The 17,538-nt window shown below is 42.3% G+C and overlaps 1 protein-coding gene across 2 annotated transcripts in view; it reads right to left on the reverse strand.

Moving 5' to 3' along the window:
* The window catches only part of LOC107219375 (zinc finger protein ush), a 125,261-nt gene that overhangs the window by 19,575 nt on the left and 88,148 nt on the right, over nucleotides 1–17,538 (reverse strand). The gene's annotated exons all lie outside the window — the stretch shown is intronic.

Genomic DNA, 17,538 nt, shown 5'->3' on the forward strand with positions numbered 1-17,538 from the left:
CAGTGGGTATAAGTCTCGGGCGTCGACGCCGTACAAAGCATAAGCAATAACGGTACGATATCCCTGCCTATCGGGAATAATTACTTTGAGGCTTCTCCCTATCGCGAGGCGAGAAAAGAAGAAGAAGAGGAAGAGGAATAAAGAGGGTATGGGTACAAGTGAGTATAAGTGACTTCACCGTTCCCCCTGCGTTCACGTTCCCGGAATCAGTATTTACTGTGACGCGATGAGATAACCCGATCCGGGACCACGAATTATGGTTTCAATATGACGACGCGATGCTTCTTCCTTTCGTAACCCGTCCTCCCCGAATATCCGCTGCAAAACCTTAAAGATAGGTTATTCAGCTTCGAAAATTCAAAGGTAAGCGAATTTCCGGTTCTGCAGAAAGACTTTGAATGACGTCAGTGTTTGATTTGAGTCAGTGAATGCAGCTGTTAAGAATCCGATCTTTGTTGCCAAATCAGAACAACGCGGAGTCCCTCGATGACGTCACATAGAGGTTCGGTACGTTTCAAAGTTCAAGAATCGATCCGATCCAGAGTGTCTTGAAATTGTCAGAAAAAATGCGATATCGATATCTATAGCCTATAATTTGGAGCCAAATTAACAGCATTTCGATGTCAATCGATCACTTTCTGATGTCAATTCAACACTATTTGATGTTGAATTTCCAAATTAACTAAAAAAAAAATGTTCCATCATGGGTTGGGTTCTATGCGCTGGTGTGTAAATAAGTGAGCATGGGAGTCTGATGAGAAGAAAGTTAGGACAAGAGAAGGAGTGTGTAAAGCTCGGACTCCATCTGGAGCCGATCTCTGTCTTTCCCTGAAAGATGCTGTCGCGGTTTGAACCACCTCATCAGCGGATGATGATGATGAGGACGACGATGTGGCGATGGTTGTCCTGAGTTTGTAGCTGGCATGGCAACGTGCGTCTGGACGGTGCACCGCGGCGGTGGTTGCGGCACAAGGGCCCGAGGAGGACACAGCGAGCACATTATGCCGGCGAACTGATACGGCGGCTTATCTGGTGCCAGCCTGCGTCCGCGGACGGCGGGGCTATCCGGACTCCTTCGGGTGCCTAGACACTCGTTCACTTCCTCACAGAGTCGGAATCTGGACGCATTTCTTTCTGCATCTTCTTATGCCGGGCTAATCTCGGCGCTGCCGACAGCCCTTGATAACTGATAACAGACTCCATATCCGTATACCCATACTTGAAAGACGTTGAGGGTGTAATACTCCGCGTTTTCGATGTTCAACAAAGAAGTTATTCAGAAGTATTTTAACAGCTTGAAATCGCTTCACTGACACCAATAGAAAGTTGATTTATAATGGATCTGAAGTTTCAATCCATCGAGCTTGATCGGATTGCAAGTTTTTGTTTATTCTGAGCTATGATATGCACTTTCTATACAACGCGCAGCGATCTAATTTACCCAATGGTCCAAGATATCCTAGTTTTCTCCAGTAGACGAATATGAATCAGTGGGATATTCAGCCACACGTTCACCATTTCATAATGTTGGAACGCTTACCAAGTTTTATTTACTCTTCAAGACTTTATTATTAGAGTTAGCGTTGAAGTTTGAATGATCGAAATGTCAGGTACATGTCGAATTGCCAATCAATGGACATTAAATTATTTGAATATTCTCGAAAATCACCGGGAATTAATTGAGATAAATTTAATCCTTGGACATCATTATAGATTGCTTAAAGACCTAAGATGAACGCCAAATGGTTTAGATTTATTAACATTGACCTCCAATTATTTTCATTGATATTTATAGATTATCTAATGCCATCCAATTATCTTTTTTTCCCACCGTACCAAATGATTTCTATTGATTTACGATTTAGCCTTGATTTCCAATAATTTCTCAGCGATCTAGATGATTAGCAGTTATTACTTGTGATTATATCAAATCCGAGAATCACTGGAAATAACGTAGGCGGTTGAAAAATCATTAGTAATCAGGGTTACTGGAGATCCACGAAACTTACGTGGCGGATAAAAATCGATAGAAGTCACTCTCGAGATCTGTGTTAATGAATTGAAACCATTCATTAGATTTCCTACGAATAGCCCTTCGAATTCAATTCATTTTTTCCGCTGCACCTCGTTTCCCACCCCCACCATAACCCTCAATAATTCCGTTAGTCCTTTGCCAGTAGGTTTTGGCGAGTAGGGAGAAAGAGAGAAAGAGAGAGCGAGAGAGAGTTGGCGTACCGGCGACGGACGGGATCGGGAGAATACGAAGAGAGGCAGCGAGAGAACCGAGCCAGGGAACCTGGCCGGCTCGCTATCGGTCTGGAAAGCCTTATCAGCTGCATGCAGTGCCCTCCCCGTCCCCTCCGCCTCCGCCCCCACCTCCTCCTCGTCCTCCTATTCCCTCTTCGTCCCGGGACAGCCTTTCCAGCTCTCGCCCTTCCCGCGCTCCAGCGAACCAACCGCCGCCTCTTCCCACTTCTCCTTCTTCTTCTCCTCCTCCTCCTCGGAGATGTTACCGCTATCTCCACTCGAGATGGCTGTATAGTGAATCTCCCGATAACACCTCAACTTAAATAATATTGGACTATAAGCTTGGCTCCGCTGGAGGGATTAAACACACCACCGCGAAACACAGCGAGAGCCAGTTCGCTTTGTGGCTCATGTCTATACCATGATCGATATATTATACCCTTATTTCACAACGAATTATATAATAAAATTTTATTTCAGAGATATGATTCTGTCGGGGCTCTTATGCTTGCCTCGATCGGGATCGTAATTACTATTTTTAACTCTAGAGCGACTTGAAATGAGTTTTGAAGTTACGAAATATGAGTGGACAATTTCTTTCGTTGCATGTTTAACAGAATTTTGAACCGTTGTGGAGTGGCGATTTAACCATTTTATTACTCAGCTGCATCGTTGCAATCACACTACGAATTTCAACCTCATGAAATATTGAATTTTTTGTACACTTGGGTCTCAATTATATCATTTAATGTGATTTAAAGATCTGTATAAAAGGAATTCTGTCTGCATATTTACTTCTGTTTGCCATACTGAAGAATTTAAACTTCAATAACTGAATATAATTCAACTTATCGAAAAGAAAGTCCAAGGTACCTGAACTGGTATTTGTGATTTTACGTAACCACTGGTGAAGAACGCCTCAATATTTGCTACGATTTCAAACACTTAATATCTGATATCTGAAGACGTTTTGTTGTGTAAGCTGAAAAGCACCGGTAATCCAGAAGGAATTGCTTGAATATATTCATCGTGGAAATTTCGGAACACTGGCACTGTCCGCACGCTCTTTAATCTCAGGCTTTCTCTCAGAGATCAGAAATCATGCCGTCACTCCTTTTTGTTTATTTCAAATACTGGGTATAACTGGAGACTACAGGAATACCGGTATATAAAGTTTCACCGTATCCTACCGAGGATAACGAATTAAGAGAGACGTATCGATGTGATGAGCATCGGATCACGTGTAGGCCGTTGAGGCACGTCCATGTTCTTGCCCCGATAGCATCGACGACATTGTTATTATACAGTGGGTATACCGAGAAGGCCGAAGAATCGGTAGAACAGTCGAATTTGAACGGTTAAATTTCAATATCGAGCATCCCGTTGAGCCTGAGCGCGAGGATGCAGGTCGAGCTCGGGTGCCAGTCCGGGTCCCGCAGAGGGTTCTGTGGCGAGCCTGGATCCGGCCGATAACGGCTGACAGGCTATCTTAACCCTAGCAGGCTTTATTATGAACTCGGCGTGCTGTTTCCAGTAGCAGGTTGGACATAATCCCGAAAACTGTGGCCACCGCTGCCTGCGGGAGTTGTAGCGCGGAATTTCCCTGCCGGAAAAGAAGGTCACGAGGAGGTGAGTCACGGTAACGAAATCCGAGCTCCGCAGGAACGGGGATGAAGAGGAGAAGGGGAAAGAAAAGGGGGGAGAATCAGATACGAACTCCCGCACGACGGAGGAGGTGTTACGCTTGTGTGAGGTGGACCTCTTTATCGTGATCCCGTCCACCAGTTCAGCGCTCCTCATTAGCCTGCTCGGTCATCAATCACCGCTCCACGAACGAACGTCTTCGGACCGCCACCTTCTTCTCCTCCGCAGGTTCTGAACCCTGCAGCTTATACGGCGACACCAACACCATCCACTCTGGGACTACAGTGTCCCAATATTTGGACCGCTTGCGGTCTTGTCTCCGGAGCGATCGGGCCCGCCTCTGCCGCCGCCAGTTATTCCGCCGCTCGAAAGCTCGGGTCAAACCCGTTCGCGACGACTGTTGCCTGGTTCCACCAGGTCTCACTGCGAAAGATCGATCGAGGATATCAAACGATCGAAATGCCGGGCAGCACTCGAATTCGAGGTTACACTCCGATGACCATCGGCCAATATTGCAGGTATGAAACAGGTGTGGAGCTTCAGGAATGGTCCAAAACATTCGCGGTCAGTCGACTGTAATTAAGGTTGCAGGTCATCAAGTGTCGATTGGTCGTCCTTAGGTATCACAGACACCAATGTTTGATAAGCAGTAGTATTCTTCAGAGTTTGGATGATTTGCGAGGGGTCTCGTTAGGACCTCACTGACTTTTTGCGGTTCTGCTTAGAATACCATTACAAGACATTGCAGGTATCCAAGTGGGGTTGGTGGTGGATTCCACTCTATCGTATCCTGGTTAGTTCCTCGCCAAGTATCAGTTCGTCTTTCTCAGGAATTACGGACAACGATGCTTGATACGGAGCATTCTTCGGAGCACTTACAGGCTTAGATAATCTGCAGGGGGTCTCGTCAGGGCCTCACAGCCTTTCTGAGGATCTATTCGGCATACCTGATTAGGATCTAGCAGAGTGACCTGATCTATTTTAATTGGAGTTCTGACGTGAGGCGAGTCAAAGCGCATAAGAAGGACCCCCTTGGGTTTCTCGCACAACTTGCACAAGAAAATGAACGACAAATTTTGAGGTTGATATGAACTATAACGTTTATGAAATTCATGTTGATTTCTTGGATCAGGAGCAGGATGTTATCTAGACAGCGCAAAGCGGAAAGTTGTCAAAATGATGTCTCATGATTCGATTTTTGACGTCAAAAAGTCGCTGAAGATATGTTTTGGACACGAAGATAATGTCACTTCGAAGTGAAACACCGATTAGTCTATTTTCGGTTGGAGTAGTTACGTGGTGAAGTGGACTTTGATCTTGACCGTTGTCGAGTGTTTTGGAACTTTTTCTGACCAAGCGTGCACTTTGACTTTGCAGCAGCGAGGGACGATGGCGATGATTGGTGTTAATCTCAGTGAATTGGACTTCTATCCTGATGTTTGTGAAGAGTATTGAGGTTTCTTCTGACCAGGCCTGCACCTTGCAGTGTTTGGAAAGGTATTCGACCGACAATGAGAGAGGAATGAGAACGCGGATCCCCGACGATAGCGGAAATGGGGATGGTCGGCGATGAGCCGATGCTCTCCGCAGTCGCCCACGGTTATGCTGTAGAAGAGAAGAAAAGAAAAGAGAAGAGAGCGTAGCGTTCGTTTCTCCTTCGAATCTTTTCAATCTTGCTTCTTCTCTCCCGGTTGTGCGAATGGAGTGCAGATGGGAGCATGCCAGCCAAGGTGGAGCGCAGAAAACGAGGGACTGCGGTTGGCAAGGTTGAATATCGGGACACCTGGCCGCCATCTTCGCGGGCCAATCTCCCGTCCGCGTTCTGGTCCCCTTCTGGATGTCCTTTCTTGGCGATCTACACCCCGCATCTCGCCGAGGTATAATACTCGCTGCCGCACTGGAGGACGGGCTCCGTTTGCGACAAGATGAGGACGACGTCGAGATCTCCAGGCTTTCGACGCCGCGGTGCGTTCGTCGAGTCGTTTCTCGATTCCCGCTCCTCGCCACTCCAGGAATTTATATGTAAGCAACGAGCTTTTCTTGTTTGTACCGATGCTGCTGCTGCTGTCGACCAGTCAGCACCGCTTCAGGGGGAATTTCGAATTAGCTTCGATCGATCGAAGCTCTCGATATGAACGCGAACGACAAAACACACGTCGGCACTCGATCGAACCCCCATTAATTGAGTATTTATGACGTCCTCTATCCAGCTATGCCACCACGCAACAGGTTATAATCAGAACTCCTAAATCTCTGAAAAGTTGCCTGCGTAAACCTCCCCGCTTGCTTCTATATGTATACCGCTATTTCACAACAATGGGATAGCTGCTTTGACAAAAAGTTTAATTTTATACACAATCCTTTCGGAGATATTGGTAAAACTATATTTCGTTAACCTGATGAAATTTTCAAGTTCGGATTTCAATCACTTTCCTGCAATTTCTCATCCGTGAAATTTTTAGAAATGAATGCCGCGATTTTTTGGAAAAATAAGCTGAAATTTCGGATAGACGAATTATTCAAAATACTGTGTAAGATTTCAGCGAATTTCTATACAAATTCGTTTCAGCTGTTTTGAATATACTTAAAACGATTCAAATCATTTCAGATGATTTAAAAACGCGATGAGGAGTTACAGATAATTTCAACAGATACGAGAACAAATGAAAAATCTAGTTAGATTAAGATTTTATCTGCGATGTCATCAAATTTGAAGAAATTTAATTCATTGCCTCACATTCAAAAACTTGATAGGTTTTTGAACATTTCAAAGATTATATCAGGAATGTATAAATCAATATTCAGATCAGTTATCCTTCAGAAGGAACCGGTATTTGGAGATTTAAAACTCCCATGCAAATCGACAAAAGTGTGTTGCAATTTCAGCGTAGTATCAGTGTGAAATTTCTGGACGAAGCCCGCGTCTATATATAGATTTTTCGGCCCAAAGGGGTTAAATAAAATTATCGCAATAGTGGATAGAAAATATACCAGGGTAAACAAAAAGAGTTTTCGCGTAATAGATTTTCTCGTTACAACTGCAAAACACCATTTTCAATTTGTACCAAGAACTACATTTTTGGGTAAGGATAGAAGTTGAGTATAGTAAAGGATTGTACAGCAGCTATAACTCAGTTTTTTCCTTGTATGGTCACCCCTTTCCCTTTGATTTAGCCTTGAGACTTTGGCCTCAGGCTTTTCAAATTCGAGTGTGCAGTTAGGAATAATGGACTACCGTTTGATGGAGGTGGCGTAGTGGAGTGCGGCAGGTAGTAAATGATCATTACGGTAACATCACGTCGCGTTATGGTGGTTGGGACCGAGCAGTAATGAAATGGTTAACGCCTCACGCGTCGGACGCCCCCCGGAGCGCGGTCAAGACGTGTTATTATAAGACCATCACCCGCAAACGATGAGAGGCTCAATGGCCCGGTAGCTGCCCTCCCGGGGGAAGAATAAGGAGAATGCGAAGGGATATTAGAGACGAGAAGATTTATGGCGCACGCGGTCGGGCTCGCCCCTTATATTCCAGTATGACTAGTGTCTACCCATCCACCTTTCCATTTTACGCTGGCACCCCGCGTCTCAAGTTTTGTCAACTATGCGACTCTCTCGCTTCCTAGCAAACGACCAGATTTGCATTAGAATCCTTTGAATCGTTGCACATTCCTTGCCTTATTTGTAGTCTGTTTTTTTGTTTTTTTTTCCTTGTTGTCTGCCCAACTCAAATCTAAGGTTAAAATCGACGCCTTCCAGTGCTGAAAACCTGAGGTTCGACATCGATAATTGAAATTTCAGTTTTGTACGTTTGGTTGAGTCAGGATTTTGACTTTGTTTCAATCATGTTTCGTACTTGCTTCACATTTTGAAGAGAGTCAATGGTTCTACCTTCTTCAATTGTGAATTTACCACGGACCGAAATGTTGACATAATTAGCCTAGATTGTCTGGAATTGATAAACGTGATACTTTTGATCAACGTCAAAATACTTTAAATCCAACACCGAATAGGGCGAACCAATATACAGAAGAAAATGACGGAAAGTAAGAAACTACCTAGAAATGATATGCAATTGTATACCAAATTAACCCTGAAGAATAAAAGTTCTAATAGTAAGTAGATTTCTTGACGTGATAAAAATTTAAACCTAATTTTGGAATCGCTGATTGAGGTTGAGACAAAAATATGGTATATGTAATATTGTTTTATAGAGCCTTTACCTTGTTTTATGACATGACTTACCGGAATATCCTAATTTTGACCATTTTCACGAAGATCAAGGACTATTGAAATGAAGGTTGAGACTTTTTTTTACTGCGTGTATTTCCCTTTCAGTATGTCAGTATTCAGTATTACAAGTGATTTATTATACTCTTAATAAAAATGCGTTTCATTTTGAATCATGCACACGTCTGAAGCTAAGAGCTAAACAATATACCACATGCGAATACTATACAGTATACCCTCTTCTCCGTGAATCTTCGACTACCGTCTAGCTATTCTTCCGCATAATTAGTAATAAGTCCCTATAATCTCGAAGAAAAACCGTTCGTTAATATAACCAGTCCAAAACTCTACACCTCGGAATACCTGCACTGTATGCACAAGCCGATGCGACGGAGCAAGCTAAGGTGTGGAAGGTGGCGAGTGTCGTGAAGTAGTGGCCACGAACCGGGCGGACAAATTGCCGCCAATTAAAATTCTCCCTTGATGCTAGGCGGCTCGGAGGGCCACTGCAGGTGAGCGAAGAACAGAGAGAGAGAGAGAGAGAGAGAGGAGAGAAGAGAAGACCTGGGAAAGCGAGCGGAGGACCAGTTTCACCCAATTAAGTTGTACGTTGCACGTTATGGTGTCGTACACCCGGCTTCACTCCTCGGGCCCCAAGGCTCAGGGCCGTCGCTGGGGGTCCGCAGACGGGTTCCTCCAGGTTTTCGTTCCTCTTCTGATCGGGGCGGAAGGACTCGGCGGAAACCGGATGAGCGGCGTACCCCGCTTATCAGCGTCTCCCAGACACGTCACAATCGATATATCTCGCGAAGGCTCTTCGAGGACGGGTGCGGGGTTCAGGGTGTCTGGCTGCAGGCCCGCGGCTCATCCTCACCGGCCGATATATAGCCGGCCAAACCCCCGATCCCAGCCTCCTCCCGCCTTCCCGTTGCAGAAAAGATCAATTTTAGATTCCCTGCGATTTATAACTTCCTCTAATATGACGACGATACCATCGGCCGACCTGGGAAACGATTGCGAGAAGACCTCTCTCTCTCTCTTTTTCCCCTCTCTACCTCTCTCTGACTCGCGATACGCGGATGTAGATATTCTCACTTTGTGAGCATCGAGTTATGCCCTTCTTCACCCTACCACTTCCAATGTCGAAATTTCGCCGAGCTAAATCTGTATCGCGCTGCACATTTTGATCGTATGTTTGCACTTAACCAATTGCGTTTTAAACACTGACGCGAGGTTGTCATCACTCGTGAGATTTGTATTTTGTACAACAGATTTCAAGATTGGTGAATTTCGAAGGTTTTTGAAAGATTTCAAATAATTTCACAAGAGTTTGATGAGTTCAAATACTATGAAAAACTTTCGCAAATGTTCAGAAAATACTTTTAAGTGAAATTATTTTACAAGACTTCAATCGATATCGAAGATTTCAGAAATTATATTTTGAGTGATTTCACAGAATTTTAGGAAGTTTCACGGAACTTCAAAGATGTCAGATATTTGCGAATTATTTTATAAGGTTGGAGAATGTTTTATAAAATTTCATAGAATTTTAGAAGCTTTCGTGGGGTTTCAAAAATTTTTAATGTTTTCGAAAGATATCATATCGTAGTCAACGTTCCTCAGTATGATTTCTGTACCAAGAAATTTCCGTCCAATACGGATCATCGTTTAAACAGCAGTTATTTCAGCGACAGAACCGTTTAAGATAGGAAACTTTCCCACCATAGCAATGGTTTCGATGTGTCCCAAAAAATGCCCCATTGAGGCATCTTGAACTTTCAAGAAGGTACGATAATTCATTGTGTGCTGTTTTGCACGTGACTAAAATTAAGAACGCTGGTTATAATCAGGTGGCAATGAAGAATTAAGCCTAAGTATTGTTTTGATCTCGAATGGATAGACGAGGAAGTGAGCAATATAAGGGTAAAAGGAAAGGAGCAAAAAGATGGGAGAAGAATGGAAGATAGAAAGAAAAATGGTCGTCATGTTGAAGCGAACCTCTGTCATGATCGCCTCAGGTAACACGAACCTCAATCGACGTAAAATATATCCGCAGCATTTTACAAGCGGTTAAACACTAAACAGGCCATTAACATAGCTATCAACACGCTCCAACCATTACCATGGATGCGGGAGTGGCTTCTCCACCTTTCGTTGCCGCCGCTGCTGCTGCAGCAACGCCAAGAAGACGAAGAAGAAGACGGCAAAAGCGAGCAGCGAACTCTACACCGGACTTTTCTCCCGGCTTACATACATACGCAGATACATACATACATGCTCTTAAGACGCTCTCTGCAAACACCTGGTCAACCCGCCAACAGTCGGACGAAACAATTACTGCCTTCGCCGTAAGCTACAACCAACTCTCAGGATTAATTCTCTCCAATTGCCAAGGCCGTCGATAAATTCTTTCATCGGTTACACGAAACCCGTTTTAAACCCGGTGTTAGGGTCCAATGGTTACTCGATTGGTTGCTGTTACTGAATAAACTCCTCATTACCACTTTTCCGTGCTTCCTGCCACTATCGATTTTGACACTGGACTCGCTTGTCTTAGAAAGATTTTCTACGACATGATCAATGAAGCAAATCCGCCCTATGCAAGGTATGAAGTTAAAGTTCGTGAAGTTTATCGAACAAACATTTGGCGGAAAATTGAAGGCTCGTAAAATGAAACAATGAGGATGATGTTCGATGATTGACTAGCAATAGCCCTTGATTTGCTAACCCTTAAAACCATCAACAATTGACGTAGTAACTCAATTTTCAGGTTCATATTTTGATGAATCAACGTTACGAACTTCAACTTCATTTTAATTTAAGGAATCAAATACTTTGTTTACTGCATCTTCTGATCTAACCTCACAGTAAAGTCATACGTGTTTTCTTACCCCTGGCGGCTACTATCATTAAAAATTTCCGACGATGGTACAAATGTATTTCCATCCGACAAACCAAATGCTCTCTGATTTTTAACGGTGGCATTCGACTCAGTAATTCAAGAATTTCATGTCATCTCCAAAGAGTCAAGAATTTATATAATTTCTCTTCTTACTTCCATTTATGCATTACGATGCGCGTTCTACATCTTACCAAACAAAGATGTTTTTTTTATCGAAACGTGGTGATCAGATATCCAAAACTCTCAAACTTGAGATGACAGACGATTTAGGTTAGATTGACTTATTCCAACAGGTCCCAGTAGATTCATGTTGTGATTACTAGAAAATGTAGTATTTACAACTATGTAATAACACTGAATACAGTTACTGTACAATACTCAACTGTTATTGTAACGATACCTATTTCGCTGTACGCATGTGATCACGGATTTTGAGACGGATAATTTTTTGTAATCCGCAATGGCTGGTTAGCAGCGGTGGCACTACAGGCCGAATCTGCATTGCCAACGTAACCGACTTGTTCAAAAAATTAGCCTTCTCAGAAACCGTGGCCACATGTGTACAATTCCCTAGTATCTATGATGAAATGAAATTTCTTCGATTTTCACAACGTATCCTGAATATCGCTGGGATCACTTCGCGCTGAGTAGCAGCAACAGACAAACCGACTATGCTCTGTTTTAGAAATGCTCATATGCGATAACCGTATTGCTCAACTTTCGATTCGACTGATAATTCACGATGATGAGAAATTATCGTCAAATGCTGATACTGTGCGCCTTATACATACAGTGTTCGGGATAAACCCAGAGAGGATCCTTGATCCTTGATCCTCGGATCGAATGAGGAGGGTGCAATAGAGGGACAGGCAGCTGGCGCAGAGGAGGCAATAGCCGAGGAGGCTGGAGGGCACCGATAAGCGGGCGCCCAACATTGATGAATATAAATAAGATGGCAGTCTGGCGAACGTTATCAAGTGGCCGCATGCCTCCCCCCCTTCCCGCCCTGCGCTCCCACAACCTTACCGAGGCGACCGCTCGTCACCCGCGTATAGCTGCTGCTGCTTCTGCTGCTGCTGCTGTAGGTATTTAGATATTCTAATGGATCCCGATAAGGAGACACTGCGGCCCCGATAAAGACGCCGCCCGCTGCGTGCCGCTGATAACCAAAACTTCTACGCCACCCTCTCGTCGCTTGTTTATGTCTTCGCCGAACCTCTGGGCATTCTGTGTCCTTATACACACTGTGTCCTGTCACTTCAGGACGACGCGACAAAACCGCAGGACCTCGGACCCTGGGCACGTCTAACGAGGCGGGTCAGGGGCTAAGGACCAACGCCAATGTCCTTGCAAGCTCTTCGCTGCTCTGTCAACATGCTCCCTGTTTTTTAAAAGATCAAACTTGCAGTAGGGTGGATGTTGTACAGGTTTTGGTCACCTTGATACCAGTCGTGGGCGTCGTTTGATCGGGTTGTAGCGATATTCTAGTTTTAATGGGTTTGATAGTATTCACAGAAATAGAAGACAACCCACAACTAAAACTGTGATGTCAATTTTTCAATGCTACGAAACTGAACACTGGATATAATAGTTATGTTTAATGGAGCAGTCATGAAAACGATCAAAGGATGGAAATTTAATACCTTTACTGTCCATTAGAGTAGATTTACTGGTTCAATCACCTTACAATTAGTATTAGATGCGGTCATAGTTTGATCCAATCGTGGAAATATTTCATTATATGTGATCTGATATCATGGTCACAAATGGTTGTGCAGAGGTGCTTGCGTCTACGCGAATACTAATCTTTTTCATATGATATAGTTCATCAAGTATTGACAATTCTGGTTAAAACCTGCTCAACCTCGGGCATTAGTCACTAATTGTGTAAATGAAGTCAAATTAATAAACGAAGATAATTTTATGAAGGTGGCCATAAATCGTACAGTGAACATAAATAGTGTAACAATTCTATCGATTCGACCAATGAGGAAATGCTGCGAATTACCCGCACTGGCCTTGACAACCACCTGCCGGAATTTGGCTTCGATCCAGTACTGACCAAGTTAGGAGTCAGGAGAAAAACACTGACACAGGTTTATGATTGTTCAGTTTCTTTGAAACTTCACTAAAGAGGTACAGAGACTTTTGGATAGAGCGATGCTCATGGATGATTCGACATCTTTCACTAAGTGATCAAGTTGTTTTTACCTCATGCGTCGGATCAGATCTTCATGTTATCAAAGATCAGTCAATATTATTTTAGGGTTTTGGGAATTTTCTTGAAATCTAAATTTCGAATCGTTCCATTTTAATTTTTGATGACGTCGAGGTTCTTCGGCGAATTCGGGCATTGGATACTATCAAATCGTGATATTTTGTATGATTTCAAAAGTTCGGGAGATAACTTTAAAGTTTCCCACAATTTGGTGTGTCTTTATCCGAACTTGAGATTGCCGGATGATTTTGTCGCCAGTACCTTGATAGAGTTCGATTTTTTATTCAGGTTTGAAATTTTGGATAGTATAAGTCCGATAACCATGCAGTTGAATTCGTAGTTTTCGGATTATTACGAGATATTTTTCTTCGACCGCAAATATTGGAGGTAATAAATCATGATTCCTCTATGCGATCAAGAGTATTCTTTTCCAAGTTCCGAACTTTTGGATACAAGTCTGCAATTTCCAAACTCAGATCTAACAGGTTAAAGATGAATCCATTTTTTTTTTTTTACTCTCCAAGATTTGAAGATTGTTCATATGCAGATCGAAGATTTTGGAATGAAAATTACAATTCACCTGCCCGCTTTGACCACAATTTTCACTAAACCCGGTATCTTAGGAGTGTTGAAGAACGATGGAAATAAAAAAACTTGTGTAGTTTGATTATGCGATGACATTTTACATTAACATAAGTCCTAACCTAACTTAAAACAAGTACAAAGCCAAAATCGGAGTAAAATTTATATCTATGATAAAATTTTACCATATAATTGATACAGCGCGTACTGGAATCAAAAAGAACGCAGCGATAATTTTTTAAGTGCAAAAAATATCGTCTGCGGAACCCGCAGCTAGGCGGCGGCGATTTGAGGCACGAAGCGAGAGCGGCGGGGTGGAGTGGAATAGAATGGAGTGGTGGTAGGCGGGTAATCTTGTAGCGCGAGGTTTCGGAAGGGTTGAATTGCGGAAGGTCGTCTGGCGGCGACAGATAAGAGTGGCGAGTTGTTCGCGAGTCGGGACTCGGGAGGACCCGCTGAAAATCGGCGGTGGAAGGTGGAAAGGTGGGAAGGTGGAAAGGTAGTCGCCGCATTCTGCAGCACTAGCAACGCGGACAATACCGCCTCCTCTCCCTCTTACAATCTGCGACGAACGTCCGTCAACACCTCTGGAACGCAGTTTAGAGCTGCAAAATTGACAACTACAAAAAAAATTCACATCTTATCATATCAAAGTTCAAGATTATGTTGTGAAACGTGTAAAATTTCTGAACAGATCGCCGTTCTAATGAGACAAAAAAATAACGAGCGAAATCTAACTTTTAACACAGAATTTCATGGAATAATTGCTTTCGAAAGTCTTTGGTCGCAATATGACCATATTTCTAGATGACAGAACTTATCCAAGGAAGAAATAAATTTTATAGATTATCGTGATTTAATGTATTACTTCAAATCACTGGGTCATCGACTTTATTATATAGATATTTAAGATTGAAAACAATTTTTCTACGGTAAAGAGATTAGAATGTTCATTTTTTGAAATTCGGGAATTGTAGTTTAGCGAGAAGGTTAAAAACAAGTTGTATAGAAAAAAAGAAATTTCAATGAAACTTTTAAACGAAGAAAATGAACTATTGAACTTCAAGATGATTGAAAATGAGGTGCAATTCTTAAAAAAAAAACGTGCTTCAAAAATACGAAAAACCTGTAATTTGTTTTTGACTTCAAATTTTTAGTCAGTTGCAGAAATGAGTTTCCTTATTAATCTTATACAATCTAATCACCTGACATCAGTTGTGGATTTTCCTTAGGGGAGTTTTGGCGCTGGCAGTTAATTTACATATAGTTTTTAACTGGCTACACTTTGTACGTACTGATTGCAATTTCCCCAATTTTCGATCAATAGCAAAACCGAAATTCTAGGAAAAACATTATCAGAATAAACTTGGAGAGAATAAAAGAGCGTGTAGAGAAAAAACCGATCCCAAATTTGATAATATTACGGAGTGTGGCATATTTTTTTTGGATTGGTGGCTCGAAATGTTGAATGTTACTATTCTCTAAATTTGAATCAGTGAAAATTCAACGACTACCAGTTGTAAGTATACCGTTGGAAAAATCAGTGTGTATCCACCTGAAGTCAGTGAAAAATTAGTGAAAAGTCACCGGATCGTCAGTTTATATGCGCTAGTTTTTTCCCGTGGCATACTTATAACTGGAAATCGGTGAATTTTAATGACTTGTTGCAATGACGATGGCGTTTCGGAGCTGTGCATTAGTATTATGCGGTAGTATTAGTATTAGTAGCGATAGTAGTCAACGAATATTATTCGTTAAGTGCGTCGTTGATTCGCATTTTACACCTACATCAGACGCAGAGAGAGAAAAGTGAGAAATCCGTGAGCAAGAGGAGGCGTGTTTTATAAATCAGCGAAACGATCTTAATAAATGCGAGTAAGGACGGGGAACGAGAAGCAGAAGGGGGTGGACGATGGGGAGAAATGGGCAGCTAATATCCTCTCGGCGGCTATCCCCTTGGCTCATCTCAATAAATTCAATATACTTGTGTAAATCAGCTTCCCCGGGACCGAAGCTTCCAACACGGCGACGCGACGCGATGTCCACAGCTTGCTGCTCAAGTGGAGATGAGCCCCCTGCACTGCTATATACGTACATATACATATATAAATATACATATATACTCGGTTGCTCACCCTGGAACGCCCCAACCCTCCAGACTGCCATCGATAATGTATCGGTGAATTGATTATTTGTAATAAGCTGCTCGGTAGGCACCATCCCTAATATATATATACGTGCTATATGTAAATATTTCCCTTTTTAGCGAGAATTTCCTATCCCGATGTTCAATTCTCACTCCTCTATCGTTGCAGTATTTTTTGCCATTAAAAATGTTCACCGTGCAAAGATTTCAATTTTTTGTATTTAACCAGGCGTTTGTTGTAACGCGTGTGGTTTTAGGAATCCTTAAATTTGTTTTCAAAATTTATACCTTGTTTCTCGCTAAAGCAAAGGAACATCGATATGTGATGTGAACCGAGATGCGTAATTCTTTTCTTTTTTCTTCATCGGGCAACGTGAATTTCAACATCGGTAATAAAATCTCTCACTGTTCGTTCGTTTACTTTTCCTCCTGTTAGAAGTGATGGAAAATTTCACAGAACAACAATTCCGTTAGTAATTTTTAAGAAAATATGTAAAACGCGAAGGTTAAAAATTACCAAAACTATCTTTCATTAGATGACGAGATTTAGATAATTTAGGTTAGGCTAAGTTAGAAATTATCAAAACTAATTTTTATTTGATGAAGAAATTTTATAGGTCAGCTTAGGTTGGTTCCAGTCTTTTACACGTAATTTCAACAACAAATTAAGGATGTATGAAAATTAAACATCTTATATAAGAACGCAGTCAACACCATAAAATGAAGTGAATTTACAATCTATTTCGGCGAACTGACAGCCTACATTTTAACAACATTATAATATTATAATAATATTACCAAATTGTGCGAAGTATGGAAAGAGTGCTGAAGCATTATCTTCATTCCTATCTCCTCGTTATTCGAGAATTAGTATAATTTTCTGCAGAACTGATGATAACCGGACGTAGACTGCAATATCATTAAGGCGTATAAGTTACACACGCGTATAGACGTATGTATATATACAATCCATATATTCCGCGGGGTAATTTCTTAGCAATCAAGAAGAATTTAGGAGTGGAATGGGCGAGAGGCTGTCGCCGACGTTGGTCTTTTGGGTGAGGGAGGGGGGGTAAGATGGTGGCCACTATCTGAGGAAGGCAATGAGCTTTTCATCGAGTCATTAGTTGGGGCGCCGTTTGCAAACTTGCACTTTTTTTTAACTTTTCCTTGCCTCTTTCTCCCACTCAGCCTTTCCCTCTTATAATTCTTTTTCTTCTTCTCTTTTCAGAGGAGCTCTCTATCAACTTGTCGACACTTATAACGCCGCTGTATAGGGTATAGATATATGTAGGTAGGTTAGATATCCTACGTTGTGCGCTAATGCGCGTTTCTCTCACTTCTCTCTTTATACCCGCTTTGTTCTCTCCGGTTCCTCTTTTCTTGTTCCGTGACCAAATGTGGTTGTAAGACATGCAACGAAAAACGGGATAAAACGGCAGTTGGGGATAAACGGAACTCTGGGCCAAAATGGCGGCGTGAAAAATAAGTTATACCTAGATAAAACAAGTTGTACAAGAGTTGATCGATTTTTTGTTTCATTTGTATTACAGGCGAGAGTTGAGCACCGAT

This window comes from Neodiprion lecontei, chromosome 5 (genome assembly GCF_021901455.1).
Source record: "Neodiprion lecontei isolate iyNeoLeco1 chromosome 5, iyNeoLeco1.1, whole genome shotgun sequence".
NCBI classification, from domain to species: domain Eukaryota; kingdom Metazoa; phylum Arthropoda; class Insecta; order Hymenoptera; family Diprionidae; genus Neodiprion; species Neodiprion lecontei.